Genomic DNA, 23,095 nt, shown 5'->3' on the forward strand with positions numbered 1-23,095 from the left:
TCCCTCCCCGAGCTGCCCCTTCACGGGTGCCTCTTCGGGCTGTCCTTGGATTTGGGAACTCCTGAGGCCTTTAACTCGGTGTGTGTGAGAGCACAACCCTGTCCCCCCACCAACTGAACCTTGCAGGGGAAAAAAGCGGCTTAAATTTGGAGATTTCCAGTCACTTTGTGTCACAGAGCTGAAGGAGTATTGCCTTGGGCAGAACAGCATCCACATAAATAATTTGTTCCTCAGCTTACTGTGCATGCTCAGCAGCATCAAAGACTGAGGAAAACTTGTTGAATGCGTATTATAAAAAAAGTATTCAAAGTCAGATTTGCCGCATTTTCTGTCATCGTAGAAAATATATCAACAGCAAAGTCCATAAATCAGAGTGCCTGTAGGAGGAAAAGATATCAAGTCTAATTATCTCATTCTATCAATTTGGATGGGGAGGAAGTATCAGGCTGACTGTTTTGGTTTGGGTGGGTTGGTTGGTTTTCGTTTTGGTTTGGTTTGGTTTTTGTCCTAGAAGTAATTAAATACATTTCCTGAAAGGTTTCTGACTAAACCGCCTATTAACCATATTTGTAGTAATTCCTTTTCCACACATTATTAGGCTCTGAATTCTGGTGGCCTGAACAAGAGCAGCTAAAATGATATAAATTAAGGGATGATATTAGAAGAGAGTTGGATAACTGATGCAAAATAACTCTCTGGCTCAGTCTCTGTTCAGATGTGTTCTGTAAGTTTCCATTCTTTACAGGGAAATAAAGATGACCAAAAAGCAGAAAAAATATGACTGTGATACTGGAATTTTAGCTGAACTGTAACTGTACACAAAACCAGGATTTTATTCTGTTTTCAGTTGCCTGAGTGACCTGTACAATATTTAAACCCACCAGGAAAGGTAGCGCTGTTTTAGCTGGACAGATGCTTAAAATCAAGGACCCGATTCTCTTCATGTTTCTGTTGCTGCTTTACAGTCCTGTTAACTGGGATGTAATGGGTATGAATGACAGGAAGATTTTCTCAAAATGATACATTGTCTCTTTCTTGTTTACGTGTGTCTGTTTCAATTTCCTGAGCAGTAGGTGGATTACATGGAAATTGACAAATCTAGTAATGAAAAATATTTGAAATTTAATTTAACCTTGCAAGTCCTTTCTTGTGGTGAAAACACCTTAAACCGTTTTTATCTTGAAGCGCCATTTACCACGATTGGTGGAAAGGATATGTCCCTCATTTGTGACTATTGATAAATCGCCATCATTTGTGGCTACTGGGAATAACCTGAGGCCCAGGAAGGGAACCAGAGATTGTAAACCTGTAACTGTGGTAAAAATGATAATGTGTTTTGAAAGGAAGTGACAGAGATACTGCAATAAAAGCTAAATACACTCGGTAAGCTCCTGAACTAATGCCGTTTGATATACCTCAGCTGTAATTGGATTTGTCCCCTCTGTACTTCCTAGGAAAATCTGGTCCATAAACAGTGGAAATCTAATTGTTGTGATCAAAAATAGTTGTATTTTGCAGGCGCTCTTGATCTCGTAAATAAGTATAGTAGAGCTTACTAGAACAATTAGGTATTTATCAAAAGGACACGGCTAAGGTATAATCCTTGACAAACTACAGTTCTAGTTGAATTACATCAAAATACAGCCATGCTGTAACAACAACAAAAAGGGTGAAGTGCAGTGATCTATACTTTGCAATTAAAAATCAGCTTAAAGGAGTTTTAAAAGATGTCTTCCTCATTTTGAAGCTTAGGTTTTCAAAAGGCTTCAGGAAATTTACAGCATCTATCAGATATCTCCCATTCCTGTTCACTCCTGCGTAACTAATTTGTGCAGCTCAGAACGACTCGATGAGGGAGTGGAGATATAACAGGGGATAGCTTTGCATTGACAAGGTGTTCCTCTGCTCGTCAGAATTTAAATTCATTTTGTGTTGGTCTGTGATTCAGTGGATGCTTTGCTAAAACTTCTTGTTAAGGAAGAGTCTCTCAGATGGGTCGTATCTGTGCCTTGAAGGATAACCCTGTGAACATGCTTAGTGCTGGCACTTTGTAAACTGGTGGTAGAGACAGGTCTGTATTGGGGTTTACTTGGGGTTTATGGAGGCTGGTGCTAAAACACACTCTTTGTTTGGTCTTAGCTTAGCATTTATCTTAGTATGTGATGTGGCATCATTTTTTATGATACCACTGGGAGGTGTGTGCGAGTGCCTTACCTTGGGAACAGTCCTCAGAAGAATACTGCTTTTTGAACTCTGCTTCTGGGGGAAGGTCCCTCCAATCTGCTTCTGGCTTCATCCCTGTGCCTTCAAAACAATTCCAGAAACAAAAGGCAGATCCCAAACAGCGTTATTAACACCATTATTATTATTAACACGTTTTTCCTCTGTTTTAAAAATTCCAACAGACACCTGTTTATTTTGTTGGCTTTTATTGGTTTTGGGTTTGTTGTTTTTTTTTTTTTTCTAAGTCAGTGCAAAATATTTATTTATATGAAGAAAATGCCTTCATCTGTTTGAGAGACATTTGATTTGCATATAGTACTGCTGTGCACAGGAACAGTTGCTGCTGATTAGAGCAGCACAGCTCAGTTTGCAAAGCCAAGCGCTTCTACAAACAGATTTCTCCCCTTTGCCTTCTGGTCTCTCTTCCTAACTTGAATTTTCCAGGTGCGGAGTGGTCTTCACTGAGAGAAAAGACCATATGTGCTTTGTTGATACTCAGAGGAATGAAACTTTGTAGACAAGAGCTGATTTCAGTCTTTCCCCTTTCCTGCTTTAGTGCTGGAGTTGGTTTTGTGGGTGCGCCAGGCAAATTAGCAGAGGCTGCCAGGCCTTGCAGAATTGTGCTGATCTGTGACTGGAGTGACTCTCTACTCCCTTTCTCGTGTAGGAATATCTGTTTATTTTGTGTATGAATTTCAGTGTGTCAGAGAAATACCATTTATCCTGCAGACAGTGACAACAAAAACGTTGTTGATGCATTAGTCATAAAATCAAAGGGACTGCTTTCCAGCCACTGCCATTGGCAGAGCTTATCTCCTCAAAGCAAAACTGGGGGATGCAGAGAAATAATCCACAAAGGAGGAGAATTTTGTGAATGCTATTGCTAATGGAGCTTTAGCAGGTGCTGAGAAACACCTTGTGAAGTGATTGCAGGGGTGGTTTTAATCACGGTATGCAGTGCCAACCCTCCGAATCTGGACATGTATATGTGTGTTCCTGGCCTGGCCGTGCAGCTTTAGCAACCAAAAAAAGATTTACCTCAGAACTTTGCTGCTCCCATTTGTTGGCAGAGTGAAGAACGACTGAAGTGTAACACCTCAGAAATGGCATCTGGGAGATTTTGTTATTGGGCAGTTCACAGCTCTCTAAGATGAAGTACCAATGTAAAACCGACACTTTTCTGTTTTTTGTAGTGTCTAATTGCCTTGTGAACAAGGGAACTGCTGTTTCTGGGCTGTAAACCTGGTCTAATTCTGACACCCAATTCTTAAACAGGAATGTTTCCTCTGAAGGCTGCAGTTCTGCACAGAGAGAAGCGATATCTCCAGGCATTGTGGCTCCCATTTACTGGACTGTCGCCTCGGCGCTCGACACAAGCAAAAGTGAGTAGCAATTTCCAAAACACTTGAGCAAATTTCCGTTTGCAAAAGCAGCTCCCAGCTGAAGGGCAGCAAGGAGACCCCTGCTTGGGGATGACTGCTCTGGTGCATCTGCAAGGGGTAGGTGGCAAAGATTGTCAGCAACTGATACGCTTTAAATATATATTTATACATATTATTTTTAAAGAATGTTGATTAATATCTGATGGTGTATGCAACCTTTCCAGTTATTTGCATAAATAGATTTTTACCGAATCCAGGACTTGCTATTAATTTTATAGTGGCAGAGGGTTTAAAAAATTACAGGAGGCAAGAATAAAGAGTGAAGTCCATTATATCAGAGCATGAAGGAATTAAGTCGATGTGGGATTTTTTTTCCTTTTACTCTGTAATGAATGTACAATATTTTTCTCAATTGCTACCCGTTGGCTGTGAAAGTGAAAATATGTAGGCTAGCAACCCAAGGCCATAGAAATGAGGAAATACCAGTACATAAAACCATTTGCACTAAAATATTAAACTTGTCTGGAAGATGAATAATGGTGTTTGTTAGTGGCGGTAGGGGAGTGATGGTTTGCTATCAACCCTCATTGTTTATCCCATGCAGCGTGTTGCCTCTAGACTAAGGGCTTGACAGATTCTCTCAGCCACCCTGGCTCAGGAATCCAGGTTTTGTGTATGGATCAAGAAACAAACCAAAAAGCAGAATTGATTATTAATTTACTGAGTGTGCCTGTTAATACTGCTGCAAATCTGTATGGCTTAGTCCTTAGTCCACTTCAGGATCATATGGTCTTTGAGTGACTCATGGCACGTGCTGTAGCACTTGTGCCTGCTTTCTCCAGAGAAGCTGGTGGGTTTTTAAAAAATAGATATTTAAAGTTTGAAGAATTTCGAAGAAAGTTCCTCCTTGGAGCCCACAGGGTGGGCAGCTCAGCAGTGGCTGCACTCAGGCAGCAGTGGCATTCGGAGAAAGTGCTGCTGCCTTGAAACTTGCATCATCCATGGTGAGTTGCAATGTGCACACACAAATTCTGCAAGTGTTTTCTGCCTCAAATGGACAGTCCTGCCCTTGTACAATGCACAAGCTGAGGGCATTCCCTGCTACCAACCTGTTGCAAATTTTGTACAATTTTTCCTTCCTTAACAGTAGTGAGACAGCTGAAATGCTGTGTGACAGCAGCTTCTCAGGGGTGTAATTAATCTGTATTTGCAGCATCACTTTTGCAGTACCTACAGGTGAATGTGCATTGGGAACAGCTGGATGTTACCTTGTCTGAATCCAAAAGGATTATTGTTAAGTAGTATTGTCAAAGTATTTGAGCTTAAAGCAAATACTGCTGAACACATTACAAACTTTTAAAAGGGAGTTTGCCAATTTGATATTGTTGTACAGCAATAAATAACTAGCAGGTTTGCCTACAATTAGTCTTGCGTGACCGTTTAGAGCTGATGATGCAGCCACAGGTTCTTAAACAATTTTAAGCAGACCCATTTTGAACCTTGTAAAACTAATGTTTAATGAAGTGAAACATGGATCAATGGTAAATTTTGTGCAGTGGCTCAGTCGTATTGATTGCAAGGTTCAGAGACTTTCAGTATGGACCTATTAAACATCTATAATGTCAGGGTTGAAATGATGCTTGGCAAATGCTAACAAGGTTGAAAAGGCAATGTGGGTTTGTGCTTCCTGCTTTCAGATAATCTGCTTTTCAGTCAGATAGGAGGGGTAGGAACTGGTTGGTTATGCAGGAGATGCTCCTGGATCAGCTGTATTGGGTTGCAAGGAAAGGAAGGGACTTCTGTGCTGGTGCCATGGTAAAGGCAGCACTGCAGCTGTTGCGGCTGCTCAGTATGGAGGTGCTGGTGCTCTCACTCAGCACGTGCATTGTGCAGCACTTGCTTTTGCTTCCCAAGGTGATTTTGTCTGTTACAGGTGTGTGTGCACTGGCACAAAAGCTAAACCTGATCTGAGGGTGGCAGGCTCTGAACTGAGTCTCCCCCTGCAACATGGCCCCTCCATGCTTCGTGCATGTGGTGGTGCAGGTGGCCACACAAGGTGGCCCTGGCCACGGGGCAAGGACTCGCTGGAGACTGCATCTGGTACTGTGTCTGTTCGTTAAAGCAGATGAGAGTGTAATTTAGCTGTATTTGGCTTTGGCACACTAAAAACTGGATCCTGCCTCCAGTCTGGTCCCCTAGTGAGAGGTCTATAATTTGTAACCACTCAAGGATGCTGGTGGCTTTTTCTCTGCTACGCAGATACACGCCGTGCTCTGCAGTCTGAGACGAATCATGCACCACCTCCTGCCCAGCAGCAGGGTGGAAATGGGAAGATGTATGATCAGGCAGACAGTACTGCAAAAGTAAAATCAATACAGATCAACCAAAGAGTTTTAATCTTGCCTTGTAATAACTCTGTATCTCTCCATTCCCCATATACATTACACGTTACATCACTGAACACTGCTCGCTTGCAAATGAAAATATTGTGATGCGATATAGTATGTATAAATGTGTATGCTCACATCAAAAATGCACCTCTTTCTGTGTGAATGGGTCTGTACATGCACAGAAACAAAACTAACCAACTTTTCAGAGCAAGTTTAGCCATAGGCAAATAACAGGTTCTGGGTTTGATCCTGACAGTTCACACTCCTGTTAACTGGTCACATGACAGTCAGACACATAACACCCTGGTATAAAGGATTCTTATTTCATAAAACAGCAGCTACCTCTCACACATGTATTCTGACAACAGCAATTAAAAACATAGCGACACACCAGGGATCTGCTAAATATAGTATGGCCTGAAGTTAAAAGCTTCTGTTTCCTGGATTTTTTGGTTGTGGTTCCTTTCCCCTCCCACACCTTATGGATGCTACAGAAGAATTTAAAGGTCAGGTGAGCAAAACAGCAGTGGGGCAGGAGGAAGAGGAGAGATCCCTAGCTGTACCACTGTGACATAAAGAATAGAATTAGAAATAAAGAAAGTCCATAAGGTAATAAAAGACCATTAATTCAAAATGAGTTTTTGCTAGCCTACGGTAGGTAAAGGTCCTGCTAATTCTGGGACCAGGAGGAAAAAGCAGTGCAGGACTACGAAAGCATCGCATTTGAGGGCAGTGGGAAATTGGCCCCTGTCTGGGAGTTCTGAGCTGGGTGGCTCTGCTGAAGCTCAGCCCTGATCATTGCCCTCTGGCTCGGCCCACAGTGGTCCAGGACATGGCAGCTCCTGTGCAAGAAATACTGCTTTAGGAAATTCTTTTCCTTTAGGAAATGCACGAAGAGCGAGAGCTTGAATTCTTGAATGCTTTAATTCAAGATGACTTGTCACTGCTGCAATAACACAAATTTTGCTTGCGCATAATATATTATTTATTTTATGGAGGCTGAATGAAGGAGAGAGCTGTATCTTGCTCTGCGGTATGCAAACATTTATGGATGGTTTGGTGCTTGGTTTAACAGCTTATGTTTTTGAAGACTTGACATCTTGTTTGCATTACTTAAATAGATATATGCTATTTCCGGGAGCTGTTGCTACTGCTGGGCTTTTATGACAGTCTTTATATACAGTTTCATTTTTAGTGTGGGAGAGGTCACAGTATTGCGCTAACTCAAAATACCTGACGCTGACAAGACAAAACAAATTTCATTAAATAAAAAAGGGGTCAGCACTGTACAGGCTGATTATTTATAAATAGTGCCGCCAGTCAATACGTGATGGTTTACTGTACTTAATGAAACTCCTGGTAGCCAAATGTGTATTTTAAGAAGGCATTTGACCTTGGGCATCTCTCCTGCTGGGGGGGGCTGCTGTCTGCTGCGTCAGTGGTTCAAAATCAATAACCTCCAGCACTGTCCTGTGAGGGCTCTCGTATTTAAGGGTGATATTGTAAAATGTGACAATATTCTGCTGACAAATGACTCAATACTGATAGCCCTGTGGGGAAGGGTGCACGGGGTTATGTGGTGACTCTAAAAATGCACTGATAATGAATGAGGAAAAAAACTGCTGGGGATGCCATTTTATCCATTTAGCACTTGGGTTTGCTGCCCTTGCGTCAACCTTTACCAACTCAGTCCTTGGGTGTCTGAGTGAAACTTGTTTGTCTGTTGTATTTTACAACATAAGATTGTTTGGGCTCGGAAATTCATACCCTGTTATTCTCCTGCTTTGAATGTTAGCAGAGCGAAGACCTCTTGTGTGCAGAAATGGTTCTTGTCTGGCTTGTACACAAAACCAAGGCTGTAGCCCAAAAATCAGTGCCTAAGTCTCACTTTAAGGGCAGGCTGGACATTTTTTGCTGTTGTCTATGAATAGGTTGAGGCTGAACACGAGAGGGAGAAGAGCTGTCTGGTGCAGGAGCAAATGGGGATAAACTAGCAGCCACTGCTTTTATTCTATCAATTGGAAGAGAATGTCAGGCTAGCAAAAGTGTCTTCCTATAAAGGCTGAAGCAAAAAAGTTGAATTTCTTTTTAAGATTGACATTTAGTTCATGTGAGGGGATGTATATCAGTAGACAGACAGTTGGCTTTGTTGACTTGCAAAGGGATTTTTCTGTACCTTAAAAGTTTTAAGGCTCCAGATTAACTGAGATACCGCACATAGAGGAGCTTCAGTACGTGGTGTTGTTTTGAGGTTGTTGGCACTATTCATGCCCTAGATTGAAGATGGGTTTTCTGGGTTCCTGTTTTTGGAACTGCAATGTATATCAAAGTTGAGATGCTGTATAAACTGAATATGAAATAATTTGACAAATCTGCTTATGCCAAACAGCTGCTCTGTGACTTGAGTTTTAAAATTTATAGCCTTTCCAGAAGAATAATTCTGTTACTTTCTTGTAAGCGTGCCTATAATGGCTCTAAAACTCCGTCTGCGTAAACAGACTCCTGTGTCTTTAGCTTGATGTGGACTGACAGTAAGACAAGCAATTAAATGCAAGTGTACAAATATATGTGTAATTGCAAAATTCCAGAATAACTTTTTTAATAACATCTTTTAAATGCTTTATGTACTAAAGGGCTCAGCGGGTCTCTTCATAATATACAGTGTGATTAATTCAAATGAGAAAAAACAGTCATGCAGACAGGCTTTGCAACTAATGAGCAGGATGCATAAAATATGTTCTGCCTTACTAAGGTATTATTGTCATCTGACTTTTTTGCAAACTCCCATGGAATTTATTTTGCATCAACTTCTGGTTGTGCTGATGGAGTTGGTGAATTATTGCCTCTTTGACTTGAAACTTGAACTAACTCTCTGTGCAGATTTTCGGTAGTTTCTTTTGCACGATGCTGATTTATTGTTAAGAGAATTGCACATAGGAAAAGTCATCCCAGCGGCATAGGCAGTATAGTAGACAGTAAATGACATTCCTTTATCACTGTGGGTTAAGCTGTCAATCGTAAGCAAAGACAGTGGACCTGTAAGTCCGATTTTTTTCCACTAATATAGTCTTAGAGGTTTGTTGCCTGTTTTTTAGTCCCTTGCACATCACTTGTGCAGTATGTTTTTAAATGCAAATCCTGGACCTTGACAAAGGGGGCTGGTTGCCTAACCAGAAGAAACCTCACGGTGTCACTTGTAGATGGTGAGTGGTAGGGGCTTTCTGGTGACCAATAGCTGCCTTCTGCTAGAGGCTGGGGTGAGATCCCAATACATCGCCTGTTTGTAGAAGGCTGGTTGCTTTGGTCTTTCAAAGCAAAATCTTAACGCACAAAGAAGAATCAAGTCTCCTTTGCTTTTGTATGTGCTTTAAGTAATCTCTTATTTAAAGAGAGCATGTTGTTGGTAACCATGAATGGTTCTAGACCTGCTTATTTCCCAGGACTTGGGTATGTAATCAGAACCAGTGTCCCCTCATCTATTTCAGGCATTTGATATGAAAGTGCATTGCTGTGCTGAAATAACAGACCACAAGCTATACTTAGCATATGTAAAAACCCAGCTCCCTTCCCAACCTGAACAATAAATGTTGCTGCGAAAATATCTTGAAGGGAAATCCCCTCAGTAAAGCCTGGTATGGATTTTTCTTCAGTGAGCTTTGACACTGTTTGAATATGTGCCTATCTTGGACCATGTGCAGAGCACCTCCCACTATTCTCTACTTGAAGCTTCAGTAAACTCATTTCCCTTGCTCAATCAAAAAGCATTTTTTGCTCTCTAGCTTCTTAAGTCATCCGCTTACAGAAAAGATTTGCTACTGTGAAAGAAAACAGACAGAGAAAACAGAAGAGGAGTTGCTAAAGAGATAAATGACAGATTCAACCTTAAACCCTGCACTTGCAATTTATTTGAAGAAAATGTTCAGGGAGTGCGAAGACAGGACATCTGTTTCATGTTATTCCCAAAGCAACCTGCTTATTCAGCTGCAGACATCCCCACCTGCTCCTCTAATGAGCTCAGATCTCGCAGTATTCCCTGTTAAACCTGGACAGAGCTGTCTGAAGCAGAGGGCTACTGCTTAAAATTTAGCATAGGGTGAACCCCCTGCACACGTGCTGTTGGAGTCTCTTTAACTCCCACGCTACTGCAGTTTTGATGGCTACATTAGGTGTTACTGTGCACGGTCCTCTTGTAGGATGTTTTATGTGAGATTAGAGTGGTTTTAGGACTGGTGAGGGATTCAGGCTCTGGCCTCCAAGGGAGAATTTTTCAGTGTGATCCTTTTCTAATGCACCATTGGCATTTGACATTTACAATTGACTGATTACGTAAACTAAGGAATAGCAGAAAGGAAATGGTTTAGTGTTTTTTTTTTTTTTTTTCTCCCTGTGCTTTAATTTTACAAAGTAAATATCACGAAGAAATGCTTTGCAGGTGCTTTTTTGCACAGCGAGCATAACGCTTGGGGAATGCAGTTGAAATCCTTGGCCAAGGCTGCAGAGTCACTGTGTTTCAAAATTCATATGACTTTGGTGAAAACTGGACCAAGTACTTGCAGCCTGCAGAGATGTCCGCAGCAGTGGAAAAAGTGCTTCAAAATGGTGCAGTCATCTGCTGAGGCAACCTCGTTTGTACCATGCAGAGAGGGGAAGGGAGCGCCCTTGAAACTTTGCAGAAGTGACAGACCCTGCCCTGAACCCTCAGGTCTGAAGGTGGCCATGGCAGCACGGTGCCTGTGCTCCTTTGGAGACGGGTGATTGAAAAATGTGTTCAATTGTAACTGAACACCATGAGCTGGCTTCTCTTGACCTGTACAGCAGCACAGTAAATGGGACAGCAGGCAAGACAAAAGACGTTCTTTGTAGACTCTCAGGGAAAGAGTCCTTCTCACGGAGAAACATTCCTGGGAGTCTTTCTGTGTGCCCTTCCTTATACCGTACTGTCCATATAGCCAGATACACATTCTCATATGCAGATCCTCTCATTCAAGGAGAAGGAACTTCAGTGTTTTTCTTATGCTAAATACTGCTATTAATTTGCCATTTTTGTGATGGCTTTAGCTTTTTAACAACCACTGTTTCCTGAGCTAGTGTCGACAGGAGAGGACATGTCTCTGATGGATTCCCAGGAGGCCTCAGTGCAGGATCCTTAGGATGTGGGGAATGACTAATGCAAATAAGGAAAAAAATGAAATCTCTTGCTTTGGTGCCCTCCAGTAAATATTCTCAAGTAAGAGCAGTGTGCAGCTGCAGTTCACACCCAGGAGGCTCTGAAGTGTGTGTCAGGATTCAGGCACAGGGTGAGGCAGCATACTGGAGTCGATGCAGCCACTTTGCTGTCATACGTACAGCTTTGGTAGTGTAAAGGTGAGTTGTGTAAAAACTGTGAGATGGTATAACAGTATCTGATAGACCTGAAGATGTCTGTAGTCACAGACCAGAAGAGCATCTGTGGAATAGTGAAAACGGCTTCTCAGTGTCATCTAAAATATCACCAGCTGCAAAAGAGACAGATTTGCTCTCCTGTTCAAATAACCTCGCTGGTTTTGTCATCCTAAGCAAACAGAGACTCTTATTCCTGTTGGTATTTCATTTCCTTTACCACTGATTTTTCAGAGGGTCAGGGTAAATATCAACAGTGCTTTTTGGTGCCAGCACAATCCTAGCTGTGAGACTGGGCTGAGCCGTGGCGGTGGCTGCAGACTGTTCTGGGTGATGACTGGAGGCACTGGAGCTGCATGGCAGCTTTGTTCGTGCCTCTGCTCCCCCTGCCAGGAACCCTGTGTCACACTAGTTGCCCACTGCCACGTGCCAAAAGCAAGTTGCAGCGAGATCGTAAGCTGTATGGTTGGCTATGATGTGAAATCTGATAGCTCTTGCAGAGGGCAGATGATTATCAGAAAGCTTTTGTATGAATGCTGGGTCGAAGGAGTCTGTGGGATTCTCAATAACAGGAAATTTTGTGTCTGTGTGTTGAACCTGACTAGATGAAACTCAGCAGTGGGAACGTTATGAAGGATATGTGGAAATGTGATCTGTGAAAAGCAACCAGGAATTGCATTTAACGAAAGGGGATCGACAGGCTAGTGTTTCAATAAAAACCACTGTGAGAATCATCTTTTTCGTAATGGTAAAAGGCAGATCCTCTCTGCTGCTGTCTCCCAGGAGCAGAAGCTCCAGAGAACTGAGCTATGACTTTCTCTGTTGGAGTGAGCAGGAACAAATAGCTGCTTTCTCCACAGGAAAAAAAAATTGGCAGTTGTTTGTTCGCCTGATGCACAGTGCTCAGTATGGAGCACTCAGATTGTATCTAATGTCAGCGGTTCCATTTGTAAAAAAAACATCTCAGGGTAATTAGTCCTATTGGCTTTGGCCAAACGCCAGATAAAAGGCTGGATGCTAGGGTGGGTAATACATAGCTGCTGGCATGGTGCTTCACGGCGTCCAGATATGCTCCATTTCCAAAAGCTTGTGGTGTCATTAGTGACTTGTATCACATAGCCATTGCATATACTGAGTCAGTGTAGATAGCACAGTACACAGCCAAGTGTCTTTTCCAATGCCCAGGATTAAAATTTATGGTGTTTAAGTTGATATATCTGTGGAATTAAGTATAATGTTTTTCTCTTTGTAAATGGGGTGGATATTTCCTGTTATTGGCAGTTAGACTTGTTGGGGCAGAAAAATAAATGAGGACAGGGAATTTCAGAAGGTTGTAAACTCAATTTAGCACTAGCTATGTATAATTATACTTAAGAAATTGCAATAACAGCTGGAAACTATGGCATGGTATAAAAAAATCTGAATCCTCAATGGAAGAATGCCTTTGCTATTTGTAGCCAATTTCACATGCTTAGTAACTTAGTTATACATTGATTTCTGTAAATGGTACTTTAGCTCACAAGATGGCATTTGGCATATTAAATTGAGTAAAGAGGATTATTGAACAGAGGGCTATTGGACCACACAGAGCAGTCAGGGCTCTTGCTTAGGCATTACTGGCAGTGGTCTGATAACTCTTTACTAGGACCATGAGAAATGGGGGGGTTATGGTAAAAAAAGACATGCACACATAAAAACTAGCCTCTTTCTTAGCAGAAAAGGCCAAAGCACAAACACTTGTCTTGAACCTAGAGATGGTCCCTTCAACCTGGGACTGAGACATGCTTAGAGGCAAGATCGTTAGGGAAGTATTTATCATTGCTGTGTGTATTGCACATCTTCCATGAATAAGTAGTCATCTTCCATGAATAAGTAGTCATCTTCCAAACACATTACTTTAGTTTTTCCTCCAGTGAGGAAAAAAAGTGATATCTACAGAGCAGATGCTGAGACCCATTGCAGCACTGATCCTAGTGTGAGCACTAGAGAAAGATTAATAGTAAACTAACAGTTATATATGACTGAGGGTTTTTTTTTCCCTTCTTCCTGAATGACTGAGCAGTTTATTCACTTCTAATTTAGAAATAAGAATGAAAAGGGGGCATCTTCAAAATGATTCAGTTACCATTGAGGTTTTAACAGTGGCTTAGGAATTTGTTCCCTTGTGTTGCTTATTAACCTTACCTGCAAATCTACCATTAATAATAATAAATGGCTGCAGTATCTCGTATAATAGCTGCAAGTTCCCAGCATCAGGTCAGTATCCTGCACCATCCAGCTAATATCCATCACAAACCAAGTGTGGAAGACAAAAAGATCAGCTTGTGCCTGTTGACCACAGGACATGCTGTAAAGTAACTTCATATCCCACTTAAATTCTGTCCCAGTTAATTCACTCACTCTATTACTTTTAGTGAAACAATTGATTAACTCTGTTGATATAATTATAATTATCTCTACCACTCAATATATTTGTCTCAATCCTTGTCTTTCTTGAGGGACGAGACAGTTCTTGATACGTCAGCAGATTATTTGCAAGTACCAGTTCTGTTTAAGCATTGTGATTACTGTCTTTAAGGAGCTGATTTTATTCCTGTAATATTCCTGTTAATAACAACAACTTCTGAGAAACCCATCAGAAGTCTGTGATAGTAATTTAAAAGAAAGGTCAGATTCAACAGCCCCCATTCAATTATGACCAAGTTAGTAACTTTTGATGGGTACATTAAATGATGCTGTCATCCCTGGGCATATCACAGAATCAAAATGAGGCTTCTGGTTCACTCAGAGTGTAACACCTGCAGTGAAATGATCTTGTAGTTAAAGCAGGTGTTTTCAGTGGAGGGAAGGTTTGCTGTTTTAAACTGCATTCAGCCAATGCTGCGGGTGTCTGCCAATAGACAGCAACCCATAATCTATATTTAAATTAAACAAAACCCCTTCATGACAAGAATATTATTAAACCTGCAAAGTCAGACACTTGGAGGTGAAGAAATGCCAAAATCAAAGTTTCTTGAGTGACCTCAGTTTGTCCTCTCCTTCCATCGTGCACATGCATAATGACGCATCTGATAATTACACAGTCAGAAGTTACTACTTTTTTATGCCATAGCCCTGGTTTCAGTGTCTGAAGCGCCCTTGCTCATGGGGCTCTGCAGTGCTGGGACTCGGCTCTGGGCCATTATTACCTAAATGAGTAAGATGGTTTATGGAATAACACCCGATTGCTGCCCTGGAAGGAAACGTGTTAGGGGTGTTGGAATTTTGCTTCCACAGTAACTTAAATACCCAATTAAAGTTGGATTTGCTGCATTGTGGATAAGGATGTGAGAATGGGGCTTGACACTTGCACAAGTGCCATTGGAAATCGGCTGTGGGCCTTGTATACCATGCTGCGAGCAAAAATATACTGGAAATCTTTCTGGAGTTTCCTTTGGCATCATGTGGCTTTGTGTCTGTGAGCATACGTGTGTCTGGTGAGCCCTGGTGGGATTTCAAGCTCATTTGAAAATAACACTTGTGCTTTATAAGGAAATGTGTTTCCTGGGGAATTTGGAGCATCATTCTGGCAAGAACAAACACAACAAGTTTTGCTGGTTGTCTGCTTCTACATTTTAAACTTCTTTCTATATACTTCTGGTCCTAGGTAGTGGAAAGTATTTTTTTTTACTTGCATACTAGGATTGTGTTACAATTTTTGCATAACACACCTAGCAATATTTACAACTTCCAGGAAAAAAAGAATTAATGGGGCATGATTTTTTGATCTTCTTTAAACAGACTTAGCAGCAGTGCAGCTACAGGGCCTGATGGGGTTGTGTATCTCACTGACCACTTCAACAGATCTGTTCCTCTGTGATCTGCTACTTTTATGCCCAAACCCCAGCCATGGGCGTGAAATGCTGTCAGCATGGCTGAGAGGAGCTCAGCCTCTGTGTCCAAGTGTATGTAAGGGGACATCTTCATTGCCCTGGGGCACCTCAAGTGACTTTTATATAATATAATATAATTTTGCTCTATATTAAGCCTCTGCTATTGGAGGAGCCAATGTATATGAAATTGGGACTGGTGTAGGTATGTCTGCCATGCTCCAGTCAAAGCTTCCAGCAGTGTTGAGGGCATGAGATCAACTCTAGATCAAGGCTGTGCTATGTCCTCCGCTTATCTTTTCATTCTAAATCTTCTCATTTTTGTTTTGGGTCCCTGTTTTCTCATTGTTAGATCTGAAGGTTGACTTTATAACTGTCTTTGTGTGGGTTAGGCCAGAGGGAACATTAGCAGATCTTACTTGTACAGGACTTGCTGACCTGCTGCGTAGGTGTTTGCAAGTGCTTTTCTGGTCTCTGTGAAGTAATAGCGCAATATAAATATTTAAGCATGAGAGAAGAACTCAAGTCCAGAAAATGAATATAAAATCAGCTTTTCAGTATTAACTCTTCAGTTGCTATAACTGTTATATCTTGAGTGCATAGTTGTCTCTTGTTTTGAAATCACTCATTGTTAAAGACAACAAAAGGGGAAAAAAGATCCCACTTTTATTCAGTGCAATTTTTTGAAAGAGATGTTAGAGATGACTAAGTTTAAGTTTCTGGAACAAATGTGTACATTTACACATGAAAAGTTCCAGTTGTTTTCTTCTTAAAGAGAGGTTGTTGTTTAATACTTGAGTTTACTCTTACTTCAGAAGGCAAAGGAAATCATGATTTAGAGCCAGAGACAGGGAATCATAACAGAAGTTAAACTGAAATTAGACATGAAAGATTTTTTTTCACTCTTTTGTCTCTGGAGCCTGTGAGAGTGCTCTCTCTCCAGCAAAGGCATCACAAACAGGGAAATTCAGCCTCATTGAAAAGTGCTTTGATCCTCTGAGGCAGAAAAGAAAGTTTGAACAGAAATAGTTTTAAGAGTGTCAGTCTTTCTTTCTCCATCAGACTGTGCAAACCTACCACTTCTAATTTGATTTGTGGTTTAGTTTGGAGTTTTAAGCATCTGCCAAATATCAGCATAGACTCCATCATACCCAAGAAAATCATCCCTTGAAAGACACAGGGAAGAACAGAAATTGCATATAACTTTATTCATTGAATAGTCTAGGTGAACATACAGTGAATCTAGTAAAGGTCAGACCCTGGCATAAGAAGTTTGCAGAAATAGAACAAAAATGTTAGAGTACGCTGGACCTGAAAAGTAGCCAAAAGATTTGCAAATCCAAGTGAGTGGCACCTCCTGGGGCACAGATGGTGCAAGAGGGTCTAGCCTCTCCAGTAGTTTTCCTTGGCATTTTGTGGTTCTGTGTGAATTATCCTTTGGACAGGTTTTTGGAAGGGAATTATCGTTCCCAGAGGCAGGATCAAGCTGCTAAAGGTTGTTCAGAGAAAAAATACCACTGGTTTTATTTACAGAGAGAAAACTGAGCCTGTGAGGTTTGTAGTGTCAGCCCCAGTTTTCATTTTTATGGTAACAGCTGGAATGAGGGGTGTGCAGGTAGAATGAAAATACACTTGGGCTTGTGTTACAGGAGAACAGTGTGTTCACCATTTAGCTTTTATTTTCTTCAGCTGTGTTTCCTCACAGAGGGCTGTAATCTGGTAAGCCTCTATTTCAGGTAGTAATCGAAAATATGGAAGGATATGCCTAAATTGCAGAGATCTGAAAACTCATGCAGAGGTTTGCTTCCCCAAACTACAATATCATTAAACTCAGCAGAAAAGTGCTGCAAATTTAATCTGAAAGCCACGTCAGTCTCATGGTGTAAAGACTGTATTTATGGGACAGATGTCTCAAAGACAATGAGTATATGCAAGTCATGCTTGTAGCTAAGGAACATCCTTATACCCTTGTAGAAAAGTTTATCACCTTCCCAGGCTCATAAGGTTGTGGTTTTTTCCCCTGGGTTGGGCTGGTGACTGAAGCTCACATGCTTGCAATAGACTCGCTTGCTGTCGTCTCCTTAGCATCTGGTTTGCCATTTGCAACTATATCTAAATGTATATTCAGGCATTGCCCAAAAGACAAGAATCTGCTTGCAGTGAGCTTCCTGAGTAACAGGAATCCAACTTCCCAACTTCACTTTCCTTGACCTTTGAAGTATGGAAAGTTACACGATGCACCAGTCTGTGGGGACCTGCATGCTGCCTCTTAATTGTGCACTGTAATCAGCCACTCATTTGCAACCCTCTGCAGTGACTGAGCTTTGTCCTCCAGCTGAGGGCACGACAGGCACCAACTGCAGGCAAAGACACAAAGGAAGCTGAAGTAGTGCTGAAAGCTGCTGCTTCGATGCTGGGAGGCTGATGGGGCTTGTGTGAGTGTAACTCTTTGTAACTTTGCCTCTCAGTGTGTACTTGTGTATTACAGTGTATTGATTGGTAAAGGGAGCATAAAATACCGCATAAGCCCGTATTCTCTTTGGCAGTTGTCATTACCCAAAGCAAATCCGGACCCAGAGGGCTGGGATCCCAAAAAGCTTTAATTCTTCTATAAAGATATGCATGACCCTGGATTAATTTGAAGTCAGGAGCAATAGTTATTTATCACTTAGTGTTTCACAGAAGTTTGCAGACTCACAGGAATGAACTTGGATGGGGAAGTGGAAGAGCGAAATAAATATGAATTATAGCTTAGTTGTTTCACTTTTTAAAGGTGAGGTCTTAAATTTCTAAAGTGGCCATATAGATGCTAAAAGGCGTAACTTTTACAATTTATTGCAGCACATTTTCTCCTTTATGTCCAATAAAACAATATAGGTGTTCTTTACAATACACCTCTGTCATAGCATGTAATATATACCTCAAATCTATTCACTCAAACCAGGATGCTGCGGGGCTGTGTTTGCTTTAGTTTGTTTTACTGATCCACGTGATGGGCAGTTAGTTAGTGGTGCCAAATCAGCAAAATGGTAAAAAGTTCATGTAATCCTTGTTTTCCTATGGTGTTTAATTGGACTGAGGCCTAAACCAAGCCTGGCTTCCTGTGGGTTGTGCTTGACCAGGAAAATCAGATGTGCGCTGCATTAAGTTTTCTACCTTTTTTTCCTCTACCGTGGGGTAACTGCATCTTGATATTTTGAAAAGAGTGAACCCGTAGAAACAGGAGGAGGACCTAAGAAAAGTCATGTGCGTTCTCTGCCTGGGTGAGGAAGGTGAGCTGACAGACCAGAGCGAGGAGCGATTGCTCCCTCTGACACCATGCTAACTCCAAAAGCTGGGGTTTAAAGCCAGGGACAATGTTGCTTCTAGGAGTAATTCAAGTTGCAGCTAATAGGCATGGGGAAGGAGCTTGGCTGGTTAGCCCAGACCTGTTTATTGTCTGCTGCTTACTGCTCGCTGCAGAGCAGATGGTATTTGCATGAGGTACTGTCTTCAAAAACAAATACGTTTGCAACCCAGGCAGAGTTTTGCCAGCTGTCAATATGTTTGTTGTCCACATGGTGAAAACTGGGCCAAATGATGAGAAGGGAGTGATTCTGTGCGTGTCCCAATCACTCAGCAAGAATAATTTACTCTACTTTTAGTAGTAATTTGTATTTTTAACAATTTGTGGTACTTCTATATGGCCTAACATTTCAGGGGTTCAAAGAAATCTGACTTAATGGCCTCCAAAGTGCTTCAAGAAATAACAGGTGGTTGGACAGAGCACAGCACAGGTTGCACCGGCTGCTTAGTGATAGCACAGGGACTCCAGAAATCCTGATTTACAGCTCAGAGCCTCAACGCTTTGGTTTTAGCCATATGATAAATCAGTAAGTGATTTCTTTACCTACCATAAGGGAAAGCAATGTAGCTTAGGAAGTATTGAAGTCAGTTCAATTTGCTTACATTTAAAAGTATACATAGTATGTATTTGTACACTTTATATTTAATAACCATGCATTCTGATTTATGTTAAATATAAAATATATAGACAATATAATAAACTATATAACATATTTTCTTATAAGAAAATATTTGCTATGTCTGGTTCACTACATTTTAACTTATTAACGTGAGTTTTAATTAAGTCTAGTGAAAATGTTACTGGGCTTCTGTAGCAGTTCAGTAGAGAAGTAGGACAAATTCCAGCAATAATTGCATTTAATCTCTTTAGGGAAAAAGAAAAAAAAAAAATATATATAGATTATGCTTTCTAGTGGTGAACATTAAGGAAAACATCTACTGAGAGAAGATCTAATGTTGGGTTGAAAAAAAACCAGTTACTTCGCTCCTAAATAAATTTAAACTGATGCTGCATATATATGCTTAACTTTACATGAGGCTGAATTATATTGGGCTACTCCCATACTTGATTTTAAGTGTATAGACAATTTTCAGGGGTTTTGTGTGGAGATAGCAGGGTTTGGGTTTTGTTGACTCTGATATCCTTGTTAGTAAATGTTAGGTGCTTGTACTTTGGGTACCAGTTTATGAGCTGTACTGTAGATGAGTGAATTCCAGAATGGCACTGGTTTCTATTCATATGCCCAGGAGCGGATGTTGAAATGCAGGTGCTAATGCACTTGCCGCAGAGTGAATTGCTTCATTTGGTAGATAAGGAGCTGATAAAGTTATTCTGGACTTCAGATGCCCTGTTGATGGCATAACTTGTCTAAGTGACTACAATTTCAGTGATATACTGTGTGGTCAGTATGGAGGAGTACTTCAGAATGTATTTGGGATAAGGTAGCTGTATGACAGGCACAAAAAGGGTATTTCCCAAATTGTGAGCATTTTTGCTGGTGTAAATGCAAAGAGCTCTGCCAAGAGAGCACAGTAGATGGTCCACATCTAAAACCCTTTCAGTGTAACTGAAATTTTTCCATTGTTTTTTCTGGCATTTGATCCAGCATCCTCTTCCTTGGAATTTGGCCGAGAAGCCTCACTTAAAGCTGTACAAAATCTGGGGTTAGTCAACGGTTTATTTCCATTTCTGCTCAAGAAAATCAACATGACATGGAGTAGAACATGTTTCTGGAGAAGGTTCAGTTTAATTAAATGGGTGGTTTTGTTTTTGTTTTTTTTAATTTGCATATTCAGAGACCAGTCCTGTGGATTTCTGCCTGATGACTTGTTTATTGCTTTTGTGTAGAAATTGAGAGCTGGATGGCTGTTTCTGTCCTGTTCCTGTGGAACTGGCTTGTGAACAGCCCCACTTGTGAGTGGTTCAGGTTAGCGGTGAATTCAGACACCCTTCACAACCATCTAGCATCTTTACTTACTAAACCAGTTTTATCTTAAATGGGACATTCATGTAACATGAATATGTGTAGGAACATATTTGGAAGGCACTGAAGAAAGCATTGGGTGTGTTCATTTTTATTATTACTGCAGTCTTTGAAGAGATGCAATGCACAGTCAAATGATGCGTGATATCTTTTGAAAGGACTCTCTGTGTTCTCGCATTTTCTACAAATCCTTTTTCTATATTAAGTCAGAGCACAAATGCTAGGAAGAGAAGTGAATTATTGGCAAAACAGTGATTTTTTTTTTTCTGAGAAAAGTTCATCAAAAATGGCAGAACATCTCTCCCATCTGTCTCCTAAGCAGTATGAACTCTGTCTTGAGATATTGTTCATTGTTTTTGTGCTTGGAGAGAACAGAGAGCCTGTGACTCTTTCTCTTAAGAAGAGTAGTAGATTTTCCTCTCTTAGTCTGGATATGACATTTGACACTTGGAAACACCATTGGGGTGCCTGCTTTCACTTATCTTCCATTTCTTATCTCTTGAGCCTGTCAGTAAGTCACTGGAAGGTTTTTTGTGTGTGTGTTGTGAAGGGATTTTTTCATTCCTTTCCATGTTATGCGATGTCTTTATCATTTACATTCATGGCAAGAATGAGGCTCTTTGAGAGCACAAGGCCATGTTGCTTGGGGATCTCAGCTCTGCACAGCTTTGATTTGCAGTTACTGAGTTTTAAATCTATTTTAAAGTATTTCTTTTGCAATAGTACAGAATAGCCCTCACCATGAAATGTGACTCTCTTGTGCTAGGTTTTGTAGAAACATAAACCAAGAATAAATATATTTTACTGCCAGTGTATAGGGCTCCCTTCCTGTTATCCGTGATGTGCTCTGATCAGCTGCTGCAGGTAGCTGGGCTATGAGTGCAGATGTACTAGCACCCTTCCCAAGTTATCATGTCCTTGCTATTTCTGCAGCTGCCTGCAAGTTTTGGCGGTATATATCATGTTTATTTGTGATCTGTGGTTTTTTTTTTGGGCACTTGCATTGGTGGAGGGTACAATGGTGTCTCACTGGGAAAAAAGCTGGGACCCTCTCCAACTCAACTGCATTAGCTTGCAAAATACATTAGTTCCTCCTTCCTGAGCAAAAGAAGAGTTTCAGACCCAGCACTAATCTCTGTACATTAACAAGGCATTTCCAAAACCACAGTAAGGAGCATTCAGGTGGATGGGAGGGGACTGGGATAAAACCTGGCTCACAGCCTGGGCTGACACCACGGTGAGGACATACCCGGAATGTCCCTCTGTGGCTCTTCTGACACCCTCCCTGTCTTATTGCACTGTCTGCCTGCTCTCTCCCCTGGCAGAAATCCGCATTGTCCTTTCTCGTCTTTCTCTTCCAATTCTTTATTGCTTTAGTAATACCGAAAGAATCTCCTGCTCAAGCTGCAAGAGGCCCCTTGTAATAATAGAGGCAAGAAACCAGCACAAGAGATTTACTGGTTTGACTAGAGCTTTGCAGGAAATTCTTTCTGAGACCCAGCGCGAGTGCAGAGAAACCTTTGGAGCCTTGCAGTCTAACTGAAGCATAGAGCTAAAAAACCCAACAGCCCCAGCTCTCCCCTTCCCCCCAGCAGAAGGAGGTAAATGCATCAGGCAAAGGTCTCCTGTAACTGTAGTTCCAGACACCAGCTTTTGGGTGATCACCCAGCCTGTTTGCTTTCTGGGAACCTGTGGCACTGGACTGTGCTGCCCTTGCTCCCATACGGTGCAGGGGCCAACCGCGGGGCCAGTGTCCCCCAGCTTGCACTCTCTGAAAGTTGGTTTGTGCTCTGCTTTCGATATGAGTGCATTTGCTGGGTGTGTAGCAGATGAATCTCTGGATATTGCATTGCAGAGGGAGACAATTGCATTAGGTGCTTTGGGAGAGGGCAGAAAAGCATCTTGCATGGCCTTTCCAAAAATGTACTCCAGAGCTATTCCTGAGCTTATTAGCACTGAGCCCTATTAATTCAAAGAAGCTGCTCTAGGACCACTTGGGAGATACGGGAAGATTAAATAAAAGAGCATGAGTGCTTGAGGATGAATCCTTAATACCCCTAATGAAAGGAGGCTGGATTAAATGAGAGTTGCACCTCTGCCTGTGTTAGCTTCATTTCAGTGTGGGGATGCCTGATCTCCCAGGCTTCCTCCAGCTGCCACTGCAAATCAGCTGGCTTCAGGCTGGAGGAAAGTTCAGGCCTTTCTGGCATTAAGCTAATATCTTTTCTGGAAGTCTACACTTAAAAATGCTGTTTAAGTGACTGAGAGAAATATTGATTGAGATTCTCAGGATCTTGTGGTAAAAGGATTGTTTAAAGGGTGGTATGAGTTTTACAACCACAAGCAGTGGTGAAAATGATGAATCGGAGGGAGGCTCTGCGAAAGAATAGCCTTTGTTAAAAGGAGATGGTTCCTAGAGGAAGACACATCTCACAGAGCGCAAAAAATAGCAATAAGTTGTGAAAAATAGGCCCAATTCTTCTGTTGCACTTTGAAAAATAAGGTTAGACCTTGGTGAAATA

General features: G+C 41.4%; 1 protein-coding gene across 6 annotated transcripts in view; it reads left to right on the top strand.

The window, feature by feature from the left end:
- CCDC85A (coiled-coil domain containing 85A) overlaps positions 1-23,095 on the top strand; it is a 209,549-nt gene that overhangs the window by 154,311 nt on the left and 32,143 nt on the right. For all 6 annotated transcript variants that reach the window (XM_071805634.1, XM_071805637.1, XM_071805638.1 and 3 more), the window contains one exon: positions 3,499-3,605. The gene's annotated coding sequence lies outside the window, so the exon portion shown is untranslated. The remainder of the gene's footprint in view (positions 1-3,498; positions 3,606-23,095) is intronic.

The sequence above is a fragment of the Patagioenas fasciata genome, chromosome 3 (genome assembly GCF_037038585.1).
Source record: "Patagioenas fasciata isolate bPatFas1 chromosome 3, bPatFas1.hap1, whole genome shotgun sequence".
NCBI classification, from domain to species: Eukaryota; Metazoa; Chordata; class Aves; order Columbiformes; family Columbidae; genus Patagioenas; species Patagioenas fasciata.